The sequence below is a fragment of the Patagioenas fasciata genome, chromosome 3 (genome assembly GCF_037038585.1).
Source record: "Patagioenas fasciata isolate bPatFas1 chromosome 3, bPatFas1.hap1, whole genome shotgun sequence".
NCBI lineage: Eukaryota > Metazoa > Chordata > Aves > Columbiformes > Columbidae > Patagioenas > Patagioenas fasciata.
The window spans coordinates 53,967,031-53,991,969 of NC_092522.1; the positions used below are offsets into that span (position 1 = coordinate 53,967,031).

The 24,939-nt window shown below is 34.7% G+C and overlaps 1 protein-coding gene and 1 long non-coding RNA gene across 4 annotated transcripts in view; one reads left to right on the forward strand and one right to left on the reverse strand.

Annotated features, from left to right (window-relative positions):
* Positions 1–4,228, forward strand: part of LOC139827566 (uncharacterized) — a 32,558-nt gene extending 28,330 nt beyond the window's left edge. Inside the window, exon 7 of the long non-coding RNA XR_011738339.1 lies at positions 3,646–4,228. This is a non-coding gene — a long non-coding RNA (uncharacterized lncRNA). The remainder of the gene's footprint in view (positions 1–3,645) is intronic.
* PACRG (parkin coregulated) overlaps positions 1–24,939 on the reverse strand; it is a 243,531-nt gene that overhangs the window by 74,632 nt on the left and 143,960 nt on the right. The window lies entirely within an intron of this gene.

Genomic DNA, 24,939 nt, shown 5'->3' on the forward strand with positions numbered 1-24,939 from the left:
ATGGAGAATCGAGACTGTTTTGATCTGCAGTTTTCTTTGTTGTGAAGCCATTTCTTAACTGTTAACAAGCTAAGAAAAAAAAATTTAAACATCAAATTATTGTAATTTCATTGGTAGTAACTGCAGGTAACAAGTGTTGATTACACAGTAGCCTTGTTTGAGAGAGTGATTTGAGAGATGCAATTTGCACACCTGCAGACTGAAACAATATATTCTTTGATTCTATAAACCACTCATGGAGATCTGGTATACCAAGATTATCAGTTATGCACAACTAGAAGCTAATACTTCTTATATTTACGAAATGCTGTAGGTACAGTCCCTGGGAAATGATGGTATCTTTCTGAACATTCTCTGAATATTTTCAAAAACAAACATTTAAAAATGCATAACAAACCATCTCTTCTAAAGAAGAATAATATTTTACTTGTGCTGTTAATATTTAGTATTCAGAATTTATCTCGAAAAAATCTATTCACTACTGTACAGAAACAAAGCTTTGTAGTAACATTTTATTTGTATAAGGCTGTGAATGACAGTGTGATGAACATGCTCCATCTCCCAAAGATAAAACAAAGCTCAAGGAATGGATGAAAGTGAATCAAGTATTGCTGGCTGTCTGTTTTCGTAGATCACTCTATTTAGGTGCTTATTGCTGCAAGCTGACTGTGTGTAACTTAAAAATGAATATTCCACATTGACATGCATTGTGAATGTATCCCCAACCAACACAGACGGCATAAAATGCTTAGTGTTGTTTTCAGATGACATGTCATTCTGTGGGAAGATATGCCTGGAATAAACTTTATTTTGCCTTCTGACGTTTTTTCCATATGATTTAGTTATTCAGAGAATAGTAAAAAAGAATGCTTCAGTATGAGTGTGATCTATTATATACTCGTAAATTAATTCAATACTTTGTCAAATATGTTTTAGAAAATAGATTTGCATGACATGTAAATAACATAACATTTTGTTGCCATTGGTTTAGCTTATGTATTTTGCTCACAGGAACAGGTGATTATGAGCTTACTTTCCTCTTCATCTATGTATTCTGCATAGTTTACATATAAGTAATTTTTCAGATATGAACATATACATTCACAAAATAATTCTTTCTTTGCCACGGAAATAAAAGAATAATTCTACCCTGTTTTCACTATGTCTTTTGCGATGAAAGAAACTAACAATAGTTACATGCAGAAGTGGAAAGAAAAAAGGACAGATTCTGTGTCAGCTCTGTGCAGATGTAGAGGAATCAAGTACAATAACCTTTTACATGCATTAGTCAAGAAATGGCACTGCACAGATACTTTTTTTCCTGTTGCAGAACAAAGAGCCTGAGTTCATGCATCACTGAATGTGAGGCAGCAGCTTCCCATCAGGGACTGGCTCTTGGGAAGCCCACAGGCAAAACAATGCAAACTGTAATTAGAATACTTTTCTCTCCCATTCTGGGAATAAACAATCTCTTCATTGTTCATGTTTACACAAATAACAAAATGCTCAGCTGCATTGTGTAACTATAGACTATACAGTAGCAGTGTTGTTATAAATAATATATATGCCAATGTAATTCAGGTTTCCAATAAATGGAGAAATTCTTTAAGCATTTTCAACCTCTTGAGTTGCTCAAGCATGCATTTTCTTCATAGTATATGACTCAGATGCTGTAATGTCTTTTCTGCTTAAATATTTTTGACCAGATGATATTAAGTACGATCACTTTTAAAACTACTTATATTACTTTTTTCAAAGCTTTTGAACTTTACATTAGCTAATATACTGAGGGAGTAGTATAAAAAAAAATTAAAGCTGCTTGTCTGACCTCAAGTAATAGCCACATAATTTCTCAAATTTATTTTGGTCCAATAAAAAAATAGCAGTAGCATTTTTATTTCCTGCCATTATAATTACTTTATAATAATGGAAGTCTTCACATTTTAAGCTAGACCTCTGCAGTTGTTGTTCTTCCTTGCAAGCCCTATCTACCTCTAAATTAATTATTTACTTTAAGAAACAAAACGCATGGGAAAATTTAATATCTAGTAACATTGCATAGTCTATGTTATATTTCAAAAATGAAAACCAAAGCTGTTAATATTTTATTACTATTCTTGATGATGCCTCTAGCGTACTGTAGAGAGTAGACCTTCACTAGCTGGGGATGGGTTAGGAGATTTAATACACTTTGTCTCAGTTTTACAATTACCTTTAGATTGTTGTGTTTGGAACACATGCTACCATTATATTAACATGTACAAGTATGATGACTAACGCCATCCTATGTTATGCAAGCAACAAAAAACTAATGACAATTATAAGACATGGTCAGACTGGTGTAAAAGAAATACGAGTTTACTACTTGGACTTTGTGTCCAAGTAAAGGAAGCCAATAGTGTGCTTTTAAAAACTATACTACGTATGAGAAAGCAAAATAAGGGGTCCTATACAGGTAAAGTTTTAAAACATTTTGTTTACCTGCACCTTCTCCATGAGAAGCCATCTATGCATACTACAGGTAGTAGTTAACGTTCATATAAAATCAATATATTTACTGTAGAATGCACTTGACAAAATAGGTCAAGATGTCAGAAAGGCATAGGATGGAGTCTTGCTAGCATACCATGATTCAGCCTTGAATGGCATTTTACCTCTTGTTACTATTTGTGCTTTACCACATATTCTAAAATAATAAAGGTAGGGATACCTTTGCTAGAGTTCCTGAGAAATCTGACTTTGCTAGTATTGTGAGAATTTTGAATTCATTAATCCCTCACTCAGTTTTAAGTGGTAGCCTTACAATATGAAAAAAAAAAATGGAACTTCTCAGTTCTAATATTTATTCCTTTTTTGTTTTATGAGCAAAATAGAACTTGTAGATGTCATAAAGTTAAAATGGGATTACAGAATTTCACACAAATACTTCAACTTTCTGGCCAAAGTCACTAGACTTTGGGGATCTAGAGTCAGGTATCCTAGCCCACATTTCAGTAAATGAAAATAGAAATTGATTGTCAGAGATAAGAAGCAACTCCCGGAGAAATAAGGTCTATGGCTGATTTCCTGAGGTCCTCTTCAGTCAACCCAGGGCATGGAGGTGAACCACATATATATGGAATAAACGGCATTTTAGTACATTATACTGAAATTCATATAAAAGGTCAGACAAGTTACTGTGACCATATGCAAGGATGTTTATCTGCCTCCTGAAATAGACCATAAGAAGTTCAGCACAAATTTGGCTTCAAGCTCCTCTGATACACAGCTCAGGATCTCTACCTGGGATGACCAGTATGAATAACAAACTTTTTAACCTGTAGATTTTTTACTTACCAGCAAAAAGAAATCAATTTATTTTTATGTTCATAGCCAGATATATTATAACATATACATTAGTAAGGTTAGACAATGTTGCAAAGTAAAACAAAATATAAGTTACATAAAACTTAAAATTGCCTTAAAGCTAAAGGAAAACTGGGTCTTTTGATTCTCCTTCTTGCCAAAAAAAAAAAAAAAAAAAAAAAAGATCACCTTCCCTTTCACCTTGTATTTTGCTAAAAACCACACCTGGATCTTCTTAAAAAATGTCGTTGCAAAAAAAATTGGGAAAATTATTTTCATCTTGAACATTTTAAATTATAGAAAGAAGATGGAACTAAGGCCTAGACCTTCAACTTCACAAACTGGAAAGAGATGGTGGCAGCTTCTCCTGTACCTAGAAAAAGGATAGATAATCACCAAACATACTGAAACATTCGGGTTTTCTTCTCAATTGACAGGACCTTTATCTGCATTTCCTACTTTCAACTGAAACTGCTCTGATCATCATATTATGCCTTAGCCTGTGTTTTATGCTTTAATTTGTGTTTTCTCAGCCACTCCTGTTAAATCTGTTAAAATCAGCTATTTAAATGCAGACAAGACATAGGTTACTAATGTCTAAATAAAAAATCAAAAAATATTGAAATTCAAGTCCTTGCACTAAGAAATATTTAAGTATGTTGTAATTAGTGGGATAACAGAGGGAAAAAAAAACCTGAAAAAACATTGTCAGAATATACACAGCATATTAGAATTCACATCTATTTTCTGTGTGCAGGGAGAAATTAGAATCCACACCTGCCACGTTCTGGTGTGCGCTTTAACAAGTAGGCTTTCAGGCTAAGAAGGATCAGCTCCCTGTTGATTTTATAATTAGACCCTTTATTTATGAATTCTTTTCTGGTTTTCTACTTTTCTATTTTTTTTGCAAATAGTTTACAAGTGACGAAAGCACTGACTTTTTAAATGTTCAGAGTACATTAACCACTTTGCTTGATAAGATTAACCGCACTTAATATGATATTTTTTTTCATACCATCTTTTACGCTCCAGGCTCAGTTCCATTCCAATGGAAGTCAATGATTTCAGTTGATATAAAATATTGATTTCTACTTGTGTTAAAAAATTACAGCACTTGGTACATAATCATCTGTTTACATTATGTCACCTAAAGCAGAATTTAGAATCTGGATCAAGTAAAACCCAGGGATTGGCTAGTGTTATTTATTCACTTTATTTTTTATTCATTACAAAGCACCTCAGGTGCTTTGCAGGTCACCATGAAACTTACATAAACCTCTAAAGATTTCTGTACTTTCTTTAACTCCAGATGAGGAAAGGCTGATGATTTCACTTTAGGTATTTGCTGAGACCTGTTTGCATTCAAAACTCTGACTGCAACTCAGGAGGCAAGACTATGTGGAAATAGAAACTAAAAATAACACTTACAATTAATTTTTATAATTGGTTTAAAATAATTTAATAATAATTTAATTAGTATTGCTAACATTATTCTAGTTATCAAAATAATTACAGAGCAGTTGAATTTAATGGCTAAGAATGAAAACCATTATTTTTCCGATCTAATGTAATTTATAATTCTAGCATACTTTGAACTGGTGGACTCAGTCTCAAAGAACCCTCAAAGAATTTCAAAACTTAAGATATACAGTGTAGTTCTTAGAATAGAAAAACTGGACTGTAAAATGTAGCAGCCAGATAGACAACAGCTTCAGACACTTATGCTCCAGCACAGATGGAAAGGCTTTGGCCACAGTATCGAATCAAGATTTATTTTTTATTCGGGTTCATGGAACCTTCGGTTTTCATCTGGAGTAAATACAACTTCAGTCTTTAATGTTTTGTCCAAGTACAGAGCAAACTTCCTTTTCTTGGACGAAGTGCAAAGTTAATCATCTCATTATTGAACCTGTGGTTCTCTGCAATCCGGCAAAAAGGATTCTTCTTTCTTTTAAAATTATTATTGATTTGGAGAATAGTTCAGATTACACTCTGATAAGATGAATTATATCCTGTAATAGCACATGTAGACCTTCAGTTAGGAAGAGCTGAACCACCAATTGTATGCATAGTCCTGTGATTCTGTTGTGATGACTAACTCGACCACTTTAGTTAAGTAAAAGGAAATACAACTTCTTCATTTATGGGCCGATCCAATCCTCATTTAAGGTAGATTCAGTGGGAATCCTTCCTTATTGAGAACTGGGAAAGACTGACATTTGTTCTCAAGTTGCTGACTTTGGAAGGATGTTATGATGTAAGTTTAGGAAAATGTTAAAGCTGTAAGAGATGGGCAGCAAAGGTAAGAGAACATTGACAGAACACATGTAGTAAAATCAAGTACTGAAGAGTTACACCGTACAAGACAGCCATTTTCTCTGGTAGTTAATCTCTGAAGCAGCCCTATTCCTTCTCTCTCTATTGACTCCCACATGCACCACTAAAAGAAGTCCACAAAGTCCACTGACATTGCAGTTACAACTAGCCACCACAAAAAAAATAATTGTTTGGACTGTAGTGCCACCCAGAGCAGGCACCAAGTGCAGGAATGGGAAAGGGGCAACAAATCAGGTGTGTTTTTAAGAATATATTGCATTCTTCACACAGATGCAGGCTCTCAAGCTTTTTGTGCAGTTAATTTTCTGATTTTTGAGTAGGGCTCAGTTAAGGTTCAAAGAACTTTGGGTAATCAGTGGAGAAGAAGAAACGGTCCAGTTATCCCAGAGCAAACCTGAGACAACTTCCCTTGATAATCCATAACTGTAAATGTTTTTTTTTTTAAAAAAACCTTTTGCAATAAAAACATGGTGATTTCACAATTCGAAGCTTTTCCTAGTTATTGTTCCCAGCTTACAAATGGAAGTTCAGTTATTTGGATTTGAGCAATAAAAAAACAACTGGACTTTCCTTTTTTAAGAATGTACTATCTGATTAACTATTCCACCAATTGTTGCAGTGCATCCTGACACTGTACAATAGTCCATACCCTAGAATGTCTATTGCTTTGAATTTAATATTTGCTAAATTTATGATAATAATAGTTGCAATTAAAATTAAATTATATTAAGTTTTGTTGAAGTGAAGTCTGTAATATCATATCTATGCATTATATTAAATAAAACATTTAGAACTTACCAATGAGTTCTATCACTTGCATCCACAAGCCATTTGAAAATAATTTTACCCTATGTTTTAGTAATTCTTAGAACACCATGGAAAATAAGAGAAGTTCTGATGATATCTAGATATTGTATATAAAAATGTATATATAATATACAAAATGGTGATACTTCTGACAATATACAATCTGTGTATGTTGCTTTATATTTTGTTTTTGTTTGTATAAACAGAGTTACTGTTATATAGCATTGATCAGAAAGAGAGCGTTCACACCTTATAGGAGGGCAACAGTTCATTCACCTGCTTGACTGAACTTTAAGACTGGTGGACATATGTACCTGGTTTGTGCAAACTAGGAGCCCTAATTCCCACTACACTCATCTAACTGTGGCTACATGCCCCATTGCTTCACTTTTAATTATTTTTCCAATTTTTTTTCTGTCTGTTTACTTTTACTTTGGAGAAATTTTTGGCATTAGAAGTAATAATAAAGACAATTAGTTCGAATCAGTCTTAATTTGGGGAACAAAAAAACCCACCACCAACAAAAAACCTCCAAAACCAAGCCCAGCTTCTGGTTAAATAATGGTTAAACCATCCAACAAGTTTTCATCCTGCATGTAATTCACTGTTCTCGCACTGACATAATTCTGTGTTCATGACAATAAAACAGTGTAATATCTTACTTATTTCAAGATCTATTTTTCAATACAGATTTAAGTTATGAAAACAAATTATAATCCTCAAAGCACCTACTGAGGTTTTTGTTTTACAGTTGGGCAACTTACAAATGATAAATAGTACTTCTTTACATTTAATTGAATGAATTATCTCTCCTAGCATGGCAGTTGGTCCAATTTCAGTCCTAAGAAGAAACCAAGAGAGAAAGCTTACATGAAAACTGAAAAGTAGTTTTTATAAGCATTAATCTAGTGTCAATGTCATGGCTACAAATACAGTAAGTGGTCAGAAAACGATCAAATCTAAGAAATGAGTGACATTTCTTGATACAAGTTAATACCAAATTTTCATTTTACTGTATTGCTTTAGAAAGAATAGCAGAAAAAAAGCATTTCTGGGGACTACTAGGTTACTTCTTCAATGAAAGAGGCCTGTATCAATAAACATACCAAACTTAAAACCTGCTATTGACTCCATAGGTATATGATATTTGAGCTTGTGCTTTGAGCTTATGCTCAAAGAGTTTCATTACAGCAGACCAAACAGAAGAGAGAGAAAACTATTTTAGTGAGAAAAAGCTATAATAAACAAAATACAAGTTTCAGGAAAACAGTGATTTATAATGTCAATAGTCAAGGCACATCTAGGCTCATTTCGAAATTTTTTTTGAAAACTGTTCTATGAAATTAATTTGGTTGGTCAAAGGACCATGAATGTGTTTCGCCACTGACTCTGTAATCCTGAGCAATTCATGCATGAATGGCACACTCCATTTTGGTTAAGCTGAGCCTGACAGATAGGCTGCCAGCCTTCAGTTGTCCATTATATCCATTGTACACCCACCCCTAACTGAAAGTAATTCCCTCCATCAAGTCTACCAGTATGATTGCACACGGAATCACTTCCTAATGAAATTTTATTAGAATGAACCAGGTTAACTTAAAGATTTGTAAACTTTGAGTTATTTGGCTGACTCAGGGCAAGGAACAATGACATGTGTGACTATACCAACTTCTAAGCAGACTGGGAGAAGGTCCTTCATTTGTTTTCTGTAACATCATCTTGATCTGATTTGTCTGATTTGCAACAGAGCAGCTCTATCTCTATTGCATTTTCCCCATTTGTAAATTGCAGTAACTTTTGTAAATATGCAGAGAAGAAAAAGCCTTTGCAATTTCAAGGTCAATAAAATCTACAAACTTACATACCACTGTCAGCTTCTATCCATGCTAATATTTTGTATAAGAAATTGTGTATATATTCATACACACAATGTTCATTAAAGAAATACTTAAAATGTTTTTTCTTCAAACTACCATTAATTAGTTCAAGTTGATTCAAAACTGCACTTAAGTGCAGGTTTTTTTCACTTAAGTGCATATAGGATAGTCTTACATGGGTAGTCTTAAGTGGAGTCTATCGATTTAAGAATAGTCTCTTTCTTCAATGGAGATACCATTTCAGCCTTAACTTTTGTTAAAAACAAAAATGTTGCAAATGGACCACCAACTCCAACATGCATGATTAACAGCTTCCATGAAGTATATGGCAGTAGGGATCCCATTGCCCAACTCATTTCAATCTTTCCTTTTCATTCTAATCAGATAGAAACATGGTCCAACTCGCAATTTAAAAAATAAACACATTAAAGAAAATTTGTTTAGGCATCATTGCAGTGTACATACATGAGTGTCTACATTTTTTTTAATGGACTCTTTCTAAACAGCATTTAACAGCATTTCTCTCTGTGGCTAATTTGACCACACATATTGCAAACTGTTTTCATTTTCCTTTATTGTCCTCTAATGAGCTCATCAAGAGTATATAATTAGTGGAGTAAACTGCATAACACAGGCTCTGCCCTAAAGCAGCCAAGCAGAGTTCTTGACTAGCCCTCTCCCACTGGAACTTACTGCTGTTAATGGACCATGATCAGTAGGAAGTATATAGAGAGAGACACTCATTTTCAAATAGCTTGTGACCTCTGGCTTGAAGCAACAGTTCTGGGGCTATCACCATCTGTACTGACACACACATGAAAGTTGTTCTGTCTCTTTTTAATGAAGCTACCAAGGTCAATTAATAATGGCTTTGGATGTCTGAAAGACACTGTAAGACTGAAAAACTGGTTTCTGTGGAAATTTCTCTTTATGTATAAAACTTTTAATAATCTCTGCAGTAGGTAATCCTAGAATTCTCTGCTAAAATCTGAAACTACCGGTAGATATGAATTTATAAAGATATAATTTACCAAAGTAAGAAAACATAAGACACATAAGAAATGCAGAAACCCAGAAATACTAATGTGTAACAGCTAGATTTGTGTGTAGGTGTGTTATGGGTGATATTGTTCTTGAAAGGTATAATTCTTCTGTTCAAATATGAAGTATATGGTAAAAAAATAGCAGTTTGAAAAAACAGTCACCTTGATGACTCAAGTATCTGATCTTTAAGATGCAAAACATGCTCCACTGCTGTCAATGATCTATAAGATAGAGAGATTCTCATGTAATAAATACGTGATCATATATAAATTTATTCTCATTTTTGCGATCTGCTTACAGCAGGAGATGGCTATATGAACACAAGGAATTACAGATGTTTGTTTTTGTCCCAGTGTTTTTGACCCCATCAGCTCCCAGCATGTGGAAAACTCTCCCTAGCCCAGAAGCAACACTGTAGTACCACCTTTTCTACTCCTCAAGTGCCATCAACATGTTCTTTTCAAAATAGATATGGCACAGACTCCAAATAAGCAAGTTTTACAATACTTTTACAAGCAAAAAGTAAGAAATTTCTTCCAGAAGAGTGGGATAGCATATTTACATGTGCATTAATATATGTGTGTGTACGTGGATATACACACACGTATACATACATACAAATGATGTCCACAAAACCAGTTTTGGATCTTTTCCTACTGTCACCCACTCACAACTAGTAGGGCAGTGCTTAAACACTGTGCTCTTAATCATGTACAGAACAAAGTACAGGTATGTAAAGTGGTGGAAACAGTTTGTCATTTGACTAAACATTTAAAATCTCAAATAAATGTCAAAAAACCCCCACAAAAATATTTCTTCACTTAAGGGCAAAGTACCATTATAATTCATCTTTCAGTGATGCTGCAGCATATTTTTAAATTTCACACATCACAATTAAAAGCATTGGAAAAAGATAAATTAACAATAGCTAAAGAATACAGACATGTAGATAATATCTTTAGGATTGGTTTACATGTGTTTAGATGTTTCTGCAACTGAAGAAATAGATATATAAAAGTATACAAATTAGAAATATTCTTAAACATATGTTTTTGCCCAACATAAATAGCAATTTACTACATTTTTTTGATTGCTACACAAACATTTCCTAATAAAATGGCAAACATATAAAGCAAAATCAAAAGGTACTAAGGATGCATAAATAAGAAACTAAGTTTATTACAGAACAGTAGGGAATTGTTTGTCACATTGTTTCCTGGATGACATTGCAAGCAGCACTAGAGCTTAAACAGTGACTCAAACAGTTGCGAATTAAAAAGAAAAAATCCCCTAAACTTAATGTATTATTCTACTCCGGAACAAAGCTGCTATTTAAACTGAACCAGAGGCCTTTCAACTAAAATTTTTCAGTAAGTGAAATTCCATAATGTTTACAAAACTACATTGCTTATAGAAGCAACATAAAGAGTAATGATTTTTTGAGTTTTAACGAAGATTTATAAAATGTCTCATGTATTTTATGTGTTCTCATGTCTAAAGAAGAACATCTGGATTTTATAATGTTTTCCTCATAGAAGGAAGGAGAAAAAGTCTGCAATTAACTACAACTTGAGTATTTAGCTGCAAGTCCTCAGGAGTGAAAGAGAAAAAATACGGATGAAAACGAAGTGGAAGAATAGAAAACATCTAAGTTAAACTAAATTTACACACTTCCATGTCACACACACAATTTTGGCATAAAAAATATGTTCCTAGTTATGCTTCTAGAAGTAGGTGAGATCTACATTATATCTAAGCAAAGAAAAAATGAAATGTCATTCTCCATTGCAATCAATCTCTGGTCTTTTCTTGAGACCAGAGTAATGTATTAGAAAAACGCTTAAAAAAATCTGAAAAGAGATGGACATGAAATGAGACTGTTACATTTGAAATGGAAGACTCTACTATTGAAAATAGTTTTTTATTTTCTGCACTGCAACTTAAAGGTCATCTGTTGTCTAATACAACAGTCCCTTAAAAAAAATATTTTCCCTTCAATAATGCTGCCACTTATGTCATTTTTTAAAATTAAAATAAATTCTGTACTGATTAAGGTATTGAAATTAAATTACAACCTCTCTGAAGGCTAAATTATGCTCAACAATAACTGTTGTGCTATGGATCAATAAGGATCACTGTAGTTTTTCCTGTAATTTATAGTATTTAATATTTGGAATTTGTACACTTCATACATGTTCTGCAAGGAACTCTTGATTTTTATAATGGTATTCCATCACATATATAGTCACTCAACTGCTAAAGATGGCATCTCAGTCCCCAATATTTGACAGATTTTAAGAGCATTCCCAGTTTTTGGTGGTATTTGAGACTTCCACAACCCACAGTGAAAACTCACAAATTTGTGGAAGAGATTACTTCCAAGGGAGCTCTCATCTTGAAAGAAGAGCAATTAAGTGATTCAGTGGTAAATTATATAAAATTTCCTGAGACCAGAAAGTTACCTAGAAAGAGAGCTGAAGCCATTGAAGAACTCGCCTGCCATTTTGTAAGAATTCACAAAACTACTTTTGTACATATTCAAAACACATGCAGTCCTACTGTGAAAAAGAAATAATCATAGCTTACTGATATAATGATGATATAGCAGCAGCTAAATAGATTTGCTGCCCAGCAAAGTACAGTTGAAAAGGTACAGTCTGTTCCTGGTCTGGTCAGGGACAGACATTACACAGAAGTCTAATTGATAGGAATTAATATTGTATACTCACAACCACTTTCCAACATGAAGGTAATGTTATGTAAAAAGAAACATAATATATAATTAATATACATACAGCATAATAGAATTATAAACATAATGTATAAATAATATATGCATATCTAATATAATTAGTGTTCAGATAAATTAATTTATGGTAAAGTAACTGTCACTGCCTCTGATAATACGGGCTTCTGCATTTAAATACATCTGCTTTGATTTGTACCAGATTCTGTTCTCGTTAAGATTTTGAGCAGGCCTTCACTTCATGAAATCCTCTGACTCCCCCAGGCAATTTGTTTCTTTGGGATCAATAACTATAAAAAGTATTGCTTCAGTGTCAATGACAGTACGAGAACTGGACCCACGACCTCTAAAAGGCTCCTTTACATAAACAACATACCACATGCCATTCTAATTACACAAAATAATGCAGCAAAAAAGACCTTTTTCTCATAATGTTGGTGAACAATTGAACTGTACAAAACTTGCTATATGTTAACTGTGGGAGAGTAAATGTGTGCAGAATCCTGCCCTTGAATAATGTATTATATATCTCTGACGGAACTCATGCAAGCAAAACAAATCTATTTCTCTCTGCAGTAAAGAGAAGTCCTTTTGTTAGATCAAAAGAAAAATAACAAAAATATAAAAATAAACATAGAGCACAGCAAGTTAACTGACCACTATTTTTCAAAATTAACTATTAAAAAGGTTTGATGTAAATTTTTATTGCAATATCCAGATTCTCAACTGAAATAGAGTTGGTTTTACTAGTAAAAAAAATCGTCAAACATTTTGAAATGTAACATTTTTATCATATTTGCTAAGTCTGAATTTTTGTATCTAATTAATGCAAACACATAAACAGAACAAATCAATGAAGAATCTGCATATATTCCAGCCATTTAACAAACATTTTAAATTGCCATAGAGAATGCAGACATTTAAAAGATAGGATGATATTTGAGGACCATTGTTAGTTTAACAACTAAGATTGACAGGGAGTCTTGATTTTTCTTACCAGTCTGTTGCACTGTGGGATTTGCAAATGAACGGCAAAATGACCTGGCTGCTACCCCTGGAGAACCCCTATGAGTACCAGGAATCTCCACCAGTGTGAATGTGGCAGAAATAACCAAGGAATCATCTGTGCCAATTTTAACCTACATTTCTACTCTATCCAACCATACCCTACCATATCTGGTTTTGGTAGAAAGAGGTTGCAGAATTGTTTCATTTGTAGGGAAGGGACAAAGCAAGGGTGTGATGTGTCGGATACCATTCCCTCAGGGACAAAACTGAAGTAGCATGCTGGCTAGGCAGTGCATTAATACTTGCAAGGCATGAAGCCATCTCAGATTCTCTTCCTAATCATTAAAACAAATTAAAACAGGAAGAAGAGGTCTAGCAAGTCTCTCTCAACTATCAGCAATTCAAATCTAAAAAACCAGAATCCCAAGAAATACAGTTTCATACTCTGAGTTGTTATTTAAGCTCACTGTTATTTATCAAATTGTGTATATCAATAAACATTGTATTGCTGCCTAAAAAAATCCTGTCCTAAATACAAGCGTTTAATGTATCCTTCTTTGGGAACAACAATGTCTCTATTATTGCTTTCATAAGCACACGAGACAATGGTAGTGATAGCAACCTAAATCTGTCTTTGTAAAGCTGTATCAGTTCTCTATTAAGTGAAGGCAGAATAAAATAATCTTTGTTATAACTCACTCATTTGAATTCATTGGACTTTTAAGTACTTTCTCATCCCCAGGTTGTTAAAACATGATTCTAATACCAAGATCTTAGAGCAACAGATTTTCACTAATAATTTTGCAAAAAATATTCTCTAGAGAAACCCAAAATCATTCTTGCAAAAACCCAAATCCCTCTAGAGATGATGGGATAGATGTTATATATAGTATATATTTCAGAGCAACTCTGTTCTAGTCAAACTTTGTTTTGAATACTTCACATAAAAGAAAATGTGATATTATGCAGTATTTATACATTTTGCTGTCTGTATTGCAATATAGATTTACCAGATCTAGGTTCATACAATAAGTGACCTGCAGTGGCACAAAATCAGTGCTTAGTTTAGGGTATTTCTATCCCACTAGATTTGCACATCAGCACAAACTAACATTACACAGCCATCATGATGTCAGCAATGTAGATGTTCACATTTTTAGTTCTCCTTAATCTTGTTAGTGTTAAAAGTGTCACTTGAAAATATTCACAAAGAAACATACAATTTTGGAGTGTTTAAAATTAAGAGGTTACTGATTGTTCGTATAACTTATGTTCAGTATTTGCACAATGTATGAAATGCTTATGTAAACTGATGGATTTAAAATATATATTTGTAGGGTGGAGTAGAGGGGAAGGAGGACCTCTCTCGATCTACTGACCACCCCCCTTGTAATACACCCAAGAAATAAAAATCTACAAAAGTTAGAACTTGGTCAGTTCACTCCCAATTCAAAACTCTCCAGTGAGTATTATAGGGTCAGTAAGTAAACAAACCCCCAAAATTAACATGTAAAGGGGCATGATTTTTGTTGAATAAAATCTGAGCAAAAGAACTATATTACATTTCATCACAGGACATATTTGAAAGGTAAATTTGCCTTCATTAAAAAGCAAAACCAAAACCAAAATACCCTGTTTTATGGTTTCAGCCCTACATGTGCAATATTCGAGATGGTAGGTCCTCAGTTTTTCTTTTCACAATAAAGTATGTGCATGCCAGTCATTTCTGATCGTTTAAGTTTTCTGGATATGTGCCTCTTCCTTGGGGGGGGTCTGTGACACAGTAGTCTCCCTATAACAAATGTTTACACCAATTCAAAGAACATTAGAAAAAGTATTCCAAAGCAGCAAAATCATTCACATTCATATTTGGTTTCATCAAAGTGCTTGCATTACTAGTAGGTGGATAAATAAGGTGTGGGGGAGTTTGTTTTACAGAAAAAGAACACAACCAATTTAAGATCTTTCAAGAACAGATTCTGGGGGCCAAGGAACATGTCCCTACTGCCTCCAGGAAACTGCCTTTTCATAATGACTACTGTAATTATTTGTGCTGCTGCTCACTTAACATACCACACAATGTTTTTATTACAAAGCCTGCAACTCAAACTATCATTTTGTCTTGTATTTATTTTCCTTAGTATGTAATCCTGGACATCTATGAGGATTTGCTTGTTATGACCATTCCAATGTTTGGCCTTAATTTGCAACTGGTAGCCTTGTGACAACAGAGGAATCTACTGGGACAGTCTTCTTATCTCTGAAATCTAATATAAAGACAGTTTATTCACCAAAGCTAACTTTGCTCCTAGTAAGGTTAACCTCTGCATGCTCTCACTGCAGTCAGTGGAGACAGATAGGTTCCTCCAAAGATGAAACTTAGTTTCATGTATCCAGCCTTTCTGAATACCCTCTGCCTCTTTCCATCGCTAGTCAGGAATACAATAAAATCTACGATTTAAAGTACAGCATTTAACATTACACTCCTGTGTTTGTCAATGTAGCTTTTTGTTAGTGTACAGTTCTCATTAATTCAAAATACAGACACATAAAAACATTCAGGTGTGTTTGCATAGGTCTTGGTTATTTTCATTCCTCTGGTGCTCACTCACTCAGGCTAAGAGGACTGAAAAGTATATTTGCTTTGCTTATCAAATCACAGCACACACAGATGGACAGGTTCTGAGAAAATGACAATGAAGAGATGGACATTTCTGAGTACCAAACTGATAACAAGAGGGACACATCGCAACACAAACACAACTGTAGGAGAAAACCATCCTCAGAAGAAACTATAGAAATATCGCTTAACTACAGTAATTTCAAGAAGTTCCTCTACAATTAAAAGGCTAGGTAATCTTCTTTCTTAGTTTCAAAAGAGATTTCTACTCCTTTCTTGCATAACACTTCCCATAGTGTGAAGGTTAGATTTATTAAATGTAGCTTAAGACTATGCTGTACTGGATAGAGATTTGAAAAAACTTTCTCTTCTCTGTAACTGGCCTTCCCCCCCAGTTTGCTTTGGCTGAGGAGGAAAAGTTAATTCTTAAAATCTATTTAACTTCTTTTGGTGACATTTGCTGAAGGAATCTTCTTTCTTACACATAGACACTGACAATAATAGTAAAACAGGAAAACTGAGATAATTTTTTATCCTCAGACTTGGCTCAAGAAATCAAAACAGCAGTCAAGTCTTCTATAAGGCTCACATAAAGCACAATGGGATTAGGAAATGAATGAAACATGGGCAAAAATGTTAGAATTTAAAAAAAAAAAAAAAAGAGGGTTGAAAAACATACAAAGGTGAGGTTTGCTGAAGGAGAAAACCCTTTGAATAAAAATTTCCATTTTATGGATGCAGTTTCATTCCTTGGTTATATCTCAGAATGTGTGTTCTAATTGTTTTCTAGAAAAAATCCGAATATTTATGTGTAGTTAGAATTTCTGTTCACTTAAAGTAGATCAAGGAATAAACTGATCATTGTTTGTAATACCCTATATTTTAATATACGAATAGAAACATATGGGGTATTATATAATACAAAACTACATTTACGTTTAGTTCCAAGTCACAAACCCTAGCTCAGTTCAATGCCACATAATTGATATGTTAAGAATTGATATTTAAGAATCCTAGTCAGGGACCTTGGATCACGAATTCATCATTGATAGCACCATACAAATACAACAGAAATGCATCTGCTTCTGCCTCAGAGAACGTGAACATTATGTCCAGCATTATGAAAGTAAAAAGGCACTTTGCAGTGGCACATGAGGTACTATACCATTTGACAACCTTTGCTCTCTATATTGGCCAGAGGCCTTTCCTGTGTAATTCAGCTGTAAATGAGTTTCTGATAACTGAAATGGAGAATCAAAGGCAGACAGTATCAACTGGTAACACTTTCATTGTCATGTGTTCCTCAGCCAGGGAAACTGGTATGTGTTATTCACATTAGTTGAGACACATGAGACATTGACGTGGGTGAACTAAATCAAAAGTATTGTGAAAGTATTGTGAAAGACTAATTGTAGGGAAAAACAGGTACTTTAAAAAAAAAAAAAAATCTAAGTAGTTCTGTGCCTGTCCAAATAAATTTTTATAAACAAGTGCAAATACAAAAGTTGGTTGAACTAGTTCCAGTAGTATGTTTAAAACATAATCTTCAACCACGTTAATGTAGTATTTACTGTAAAATATTTATAAAATTACTATATAAAGTAATGAATTATATGTGTTGTAATATGAAGGATTTTTTTAAATATAACTCCTAGCTGAAACAGAAGTTTCTGCATTTGATGCAGACACTGGTATTCAAATACTCTGAGCCTAAGTGTTCACCAAATTCCCAAATAAGAAAAGGCAAAAAGGTACCTCTCAGTTAGTACAGTCTTGTCAAAGAAGCTGAGATATTAATGTGCTAATTGCATTAGCATTGGGATGGCCAGATGATATTATAACAGGAATACATATTGTTGGTGGTGTGTCTAAAAAGGAGGATGATGGATGTGCAATATACAAAAAGGAATCAATAGTCCAAAACTATGTGCCTCACAAAATCAACTTTGTAGCCTAGAGTATTCTTCAAAAACTATGAGAAAAGCAATGTCTTGAAATGAGATGAAATTATATAATAGAATAATAACTGAAGAACCTGAAGCACTTTAATCACCTGAGTATTTTGGTGGTTTAATCACAGTGCAATATTTATGCTCCCACTGGTATCATTCCATTATATGAGGCTTTAATCTGTTTTCCTTAAGGGCAGGAGAGAGATGCCAGAAGGAAAAATGCCATTCAGACAAGAAGTGCCCTCTCTTTCCCAAGATCCTCTCTCCCCATTACCTGTTTGTCTGTTTATTTGGGTTTATTTATTTATTTATTACATAGGAAACCAGAAAGTGAGGTGCAGAGCCAGTTTCTGCAATTTTGGCAACTTCACACTGACTTTTGCAGAAATAGCCTTCTCAGAACAGAAATCCTAATTGAGCACAGAAATTTAAAACATCTGCAATAAACAAACATAATCCATTTAGAATTATTAAATGAACACACACTTTCAGCGTATATTTCAAATAAAAAAATATGCTACCTTAATAAATGTGATGAGTTGAAACCATATGTACCCTGAAACTTTGGCACATTTGTTTGCAAACATACATTAAAAGAGAAGAATTATGTAGAAAACAAATATTTTTTCAGAATTATTTAATGTGTACTCTGAAAGTAGTTATAAATTAAGCAGGCAGTGCCAGTCCAACTGAAAAAATCACTTCTCACTCCCTCTATATTTGGAAACCAACTATGTGAAAACCATAGAAAAGAATTACCAACAAGAAAGGAATAACTCCTAACTGGAAGGGTAGCAGTCAAGTTTTCAGCCATCTAGATTACTTGTAAGAGGCAGATTCAAAGAAAGCCTTAACATCTAGAGAGGAAATGTAGCTGTCCTGGCTCTTTGCAAATTGAATCAGGAGCCTCAGAAGGGTGACAAAGAAGTCCACAGGGAGCTGCCTACAGCAAATAAGTTGAAAATGAGAAGCATAGGTGCACATCTGAAATTCTACTCTTCCAAACCTTGTGGGCTTTAATCAGAACTGGAGAATGGAAGGTGCACTTCTCATCCATCAGAGACATCTGGGGAATTGTGAACCTATGGAGAAGTAATCCCACCAAACTGGGGCATCTGCTGAACTAGCTTATTTCTGTGGGTAGTGCTTTACTAGATATATCTATGCCTGTATACACCATCCTTCATGCTGTAGCTTGGTTAGGTTCAGCAAGGAATTCGGAACTCTTCCCCAAAGCAGAAAAAATAGATTAAGCAAGAGTCTGTGCCTAGCAGTTACACAGTCAAATAGCAATTAAGAACTATGGGTTCTAGCTCTAGCTTGCACAACTGTACATGCATTTTATTTAAAACAACAACAACAAAACAAAAAACAATACAACAACAAAAATCCCAAACCAAACCAAAACAAAAAAAACACAATCAAAAACCCCAAACCAAAACAAACCAAAAAAACCCAAATACAAAAAAATACCCCCCCCCCACCAAAAAGAAAAACCAAAAAAAAACCACAACCAAAAAAACATAGAATCAGTTAGGTCAAAAAATACCTTCAAGATCATTAAGTCCAACTATGAACCTAGCACTGCCAAGTCCACCACTAAACCACGTCCCTAAGCAACACATCAACACATCTTTTACCTACCTTCAGGGTGGTGGCTCAACCACTTCCCTGGGCAGCCTGTTCCAATGCCTGACAACCCTTTCCATGAAGAATTTTTTCCTAATATCCAATCTAAACCTCCCCTGGCACAACTTGAGGACATTTCCTCTTGTCCTGTCACTTGCTACTTCAGAGAAGAGACCAACACCCTCCATGCTACAACCTCCTTTCAGGTAGCTGTAGACAGCGACAAGGTCTCCCCTCAGCCTCCTTTTCTCCAGGCTGAACAGCGCCAGTTCCCTCAGCTCCTCCTCATCAGACTCGTGCTCCAGGCCCCTCACCAGCTTTGTTGCCCTTCTCTGAACTCTCTACAGCACCTCAATGTCTTTCTTGTAGCAAAGGGCTCAAAACTGAACTCAGGACTCAAGGCATGGCCTCAGCAGTGCCAAGTACAGTGGCACAATCACTCCCCTCAATCTGCTGGCCACACTGTTTCTCATACAAGCCAAGATGCTGTTGGCCTTCTTGGCCAAGCCAACACCAAACACGCCAGAAATAAAGCTGCAAGCAAAACAAATTAAAATGTCTATGCCTGCTGTGTTTTTACGTTAACCTTGCAGCTAGGCATTAGATTTGCCCAAAGCATGCCTACAAGACAGGCTTCTCAGGTAACTTAAGCACCTCCTTTGTCTCATTTGGAGACCAGATACTTAACTGCTGACATGGGATTTCCAAAAGTAATTATTTCCCATAGGAACACAAATCTTGCTATATTATTAAAGCAAAGCATGATATGAACTTAACTTTATGAAAATGATGTTTCACTGACATACATACACTCCTGGAACTCTGTAAAACTTCTGATTGATTGCCAAACAAAATGTTGATTGAAGCCTAGCAGCACATTGAGATTATACCCATTTTACAGATCTTTAAACTGAAGCACAAGAAGAATCTTCTGTTTGCGCTATTTTACTTGTTCATTAATTTCCTGTGAATTTAGAGGTCCTAATTCTCACCTCTGTGTGGCATTCAATAGACAGCCCTCCTTTCATTGGGTCAACATACTCAAAAAAATAAAAACGGAAAAAGAAAAAAGAAAATATTGGATGCAATGTACACCCTCTGACATGGGAAGCTTTTAATTTTTCTTTTATCAAGAATTCCAGATGCTGAATTAATTAGGCTATTAAAACATTAAAAGTAAATGCTAAGTGTTAATAACATCAATTTGATCATTGCTGAGTCAGTTTTCTTTTACACAGACTGATGCTGTATTTTCAGCTAAGAAATCAGATAGCAATTAGAAATTACCGAGCAATTATGATCTAAGTGTGATAATTCTCTAAATGTGTTACAAAGTACCTGACAGGGTTTTTATTACACATTAAAAGTTTACTATATCATCAGCTTAAAATCAGATGCTTTGTATCAAAGACATTAAAGCAACAAATGCTCTGAAACAGGTGGGTTTTGGTAACTTCAAATTTCTGTACTTCAGAGTTCCAGTGGCTTTTTGTAACTCCATGTGCAAGAACAGTCATCAAAACAGGTTGGGATTGGCCAGTGTGCAACAAAATATGTGAGACACCAGCTGTCAACTGTCCATAACTAGTCCATATTCAATTATTATACAAAGGAAGAGGTTTGCTTTTAGGATGAGTTTTTGACAGAAAACCAAGACAGTTTTGAAAAATATGTTTCAAAAGACCATCAGTTGATCTCATAGAAGAAAAATGTTTTGATGTTCTTAAAAATATTCAAATATATTTTTAAGTAAATATTCTTAGAACTGTAATTCATAGGAAGCCTGTTGAAATAATATTGTTAACTACACTTGGGAACGACAAAAATATATTTTGCTTCTCATCAGTATGACAATAACCTTTTTGAGTGCAATCAGTTTATTCTTATCTGCTTAGAATGGCAATTTACTGGCTCATGAGATGCCGTTTTGGGAAAACCACAATATTTTTCACTAAATATTGATGAATCAGAAAATTCTGAATCTCTCATGCTGAAGGTGTATACCAAAATACAGAAAATATATAAAAACTTATTGTTCACTCAGATCTGTGTTGTCATGGTGGTCTTATTCCTCTGAAGTTTATATCCTTAAAGCCATTTCAGAATCTTTGTTTATAAATTTCTGAAAACATAATGGATTTCAGAAAATAGAATTCAAAGAAAGCTTGGAAATAAGGAAAATGCTTGCAAAATATGCACAGGGACATGAAAAGTAGGTGTCACAATGAAGCAGAACAACTCAAAAACTGGATTTAGAATGCAGTTTATGGTACTGCTCTGATACAACTAGTACACTAAAACGTCTTATTTTATTGATATCCTGGTTGAATTAGGTAGTTTTTATCCAAATCTCAACTATGAATCAGTTAATTTTGTGGGAATCTCCATTTTCTCTTAAAAGAGAAATGATAAACATCTAATCTTTGTAGTAGCAGGGGAACCCTGAGAAAAGTTGCCTGAGAATAATCTGAAATCTCAGAATTGAGAGGAGAAATAAAGAGAACTTCAAATACATTGCTTCGTAAAAGTTGATGTTCAAGTGTCCTGGTTTTGCTAAAAACAAGACCAGTTTCTCTTTTAGTGACATTTTCTTTCAGCGCAGTTCTTAGCAACTGCAGTTTTCTGAAGTTGGATGCATGTTTTGGTAGACATATCAATAGAATGCAAGGTCACTGACAAGAATTCACATCCCCGTAAGCAAGGAGGGGCGAACTGAACAGGTGACTAAAACTGACCAACTGAGTATTCCAACTCATCCATGTCATAACACCATATAAAAGTGGGCAATCACGAGGTTCTCATTCTCTCTTCGACTATGGCTGGCATCTGGGGAGGACCCTGTCTGCTGTCCCTGTGATCTGAGGCCTAGTGACAGACCCTGCACCCTTGAATCCAGTTTCAATCCGCTGCAGAGTCCAACTCAGGACTTCCGAGTGCCTGTCCTGCAATTTCGAGATTGGTTTTGTATATTTTATATTATTTTCTCTATTTTATTAGTAGCATTAGTAAAACATTTTTAACTTTTTCCAACTTGCAAGTCTTCTCTCTCTCTTTGCCTCTCTTTGGCCTCCTATTGCCTTTCCTTAGTGGGAGGGGGGCTGAAAGGGGAAGAAAGGGGAGAAAGGGGAGAGGGTTAACAAAGCATCTGACATGGTTTATTGTCACCCTGCAATCAAATGGTGACATCAAGTTATCTTTTCTTTTTAATCTGAAACATGATTTCTGAACATAGAGTTGAACTGTAAAGTATTTTAGAACTGGATTGACATTCTTTGTGAAAGCACTTTCAGATTTCTCAGCAGAAGTAAACATTTGAAATGTTCTGGACAAGAGATTTTCTTTGAGGTATATGCAATCCTGCTAAAGGTAATTGCTGCTTATTACTAATAACCATGAACCACTTTGAGGAGCATTGTTGCCTCTGGAATACACAAGCAGTTATGAAATACTCCATTTCCAATACATGGAACACTTTTACCTGTAGGTAGTGTTTCTTGCTTCTGCAATCAAACACTTAAGTTCTGCTTTTTCCTTTAGAGTCTGTGTAGTACTATTGTATTTTGGAAAACAGAGTTCTCCAAAGTATGTGAAGTGCCTTTGAGACAAGAGAATGCTTTTTTCCCAAGTGAAGTTCAGGTGCAGTATAATTCTGCTTTGTGGTTTCATTCTTCGTTGAATACTATGATTCAGCTACATCAGGTATTCTTAGTCTTATCTCTAAAATTTTATTTTAAAGGAATGACTAGATATGTAGGAACAATCAGAAGTTTATGTTAGCTTCAAGTTACTGATACTGTCAAAACATTTTTGTGGAAGCCAAAAGAAACTTGGGCTTCAGCCTGCCCTGTTACTGCTTGCGTTATAGTGACTGAAACAAGTCCAAGACAGAACTACCATTTTGGAGAGGTACCTTCCATGGCGCAGGGCCACCCCACACTTCTCTCTCTGAGGCATGTAAATCCTAATCATATTTTGTTTTCATCTATTCTACATTACTTTATCTTCAAAGCTTGATCACTTCTGAATAATATAAATCGATGACACAAAAATATGTATGTGTGCATGGATTGATGTAGTACGGCTGTTAAGATTGCTTAGATTTGACAGCATAAAACAGTTGTTAAACTAAATCAATGCAATTTTCATTTAGCAGTCAGGTAAATTAAACAAGAGAAATTTGCTGTTCATCAATGTCTAATCTTTTGAATAAACAGGTTTCTGTTTCAGACAGTATTCTGGTATACATACACCCTAATAGCATATTCCAGGCTCTGAAAAACTCCTTTTTTTTCCCTTTCATTTTTATCTTCTGCCTGCTTTCATAAAATAACAAGTTTATTCTATTTGTTCTTAAATTGTATTTACCTCATATAACTGACAGATTTATAAAATGCAGCTTAGAAAATAAGACACCCAAAAAGAAAAGGTTTTGTGATGCAAAACTAAAGTATTTCCATTTTATGTGCATTTTTTTTTCCCTCTTCACAAGACTAAAATGAGTTTCATAAGAGTACATTTAACTTACACATTTAAATGAAATCTACTGTGGCACTACAGGGTTCGTAATAGACTTAGCAGGCATTATCATTACTCTTTTGTTTCTTATATTATATAGTAGCACATTTGCATAATAGTCTATAGGTTGGGGATCTTGCTTAGTGACTGCTAGTCCCCTCTCAGTCTGCAGAGATTAGACAAACAGCTCCTACATCTCAAGAGTATTCCCTACTCACTGGGATGAGTTCATGTTCCCTTCTGCTTGTTCACCTGTCAACCCTATGACTGGCAGAAAGCTTCACCCCTTTTTCAGAGTACACCATGGCCAACTGGTGAGGATGCTCTCACTGTCTCCACAAATAAACACACACTAGTGGTAGCATCACTAACAACAGAACTTTGCTCTTTTATGTCTTAATGCTCTGCAACAGAGCACTCGGGAACCCAAGTGGAAAGAAATGTCTACTGGAAGTCGGAGGCTTAAGTTCCAGAGAGGGTTCCAATTCAGACACATGAAGTATGCTTGTGCACCAAAAAGCCCCTTGCTCACCACCAAGACTCTTCAGAGTTCATTGAGCTCTCTCCTCTGGCTTCCAGACTGTCTTAGGAGGCTTGGATCTTTCCCCTGGCATTTGTAACTTAGGTTGTATTGATTTATTTTTACTTGTGTCTTACAGCTCAGATGGGTGAGCATGTTTTTGATGTTTTCAATAATTAAAACTCCTAATTCATTTGTCATCAATTTTTTTTTTTTTTTTACATTTACAAAAATTAACAAAAGTAAACCCACCTGTATGAATGGGTAGAAAATGGCAGAATTTCCCAATATCCATCCAATAGACCTTCTTTTCCATTTCTATAATTTCAAAGATCCAAACTACAGAACATATGCCTGGCAATCACTTATCTGAACTATGTCTGTTTTGTGGCCCACAAACTCTTATGATAAAATATACTTGGCATACCTTAATTTGTTGATCAACTCAATTGCATTCACACTGTGTGTTCTCAGAGAGCACCATAAAATCACAGAGAATTCAGAAAACAAAATCAAAAATATTTGATACATGAAACTAC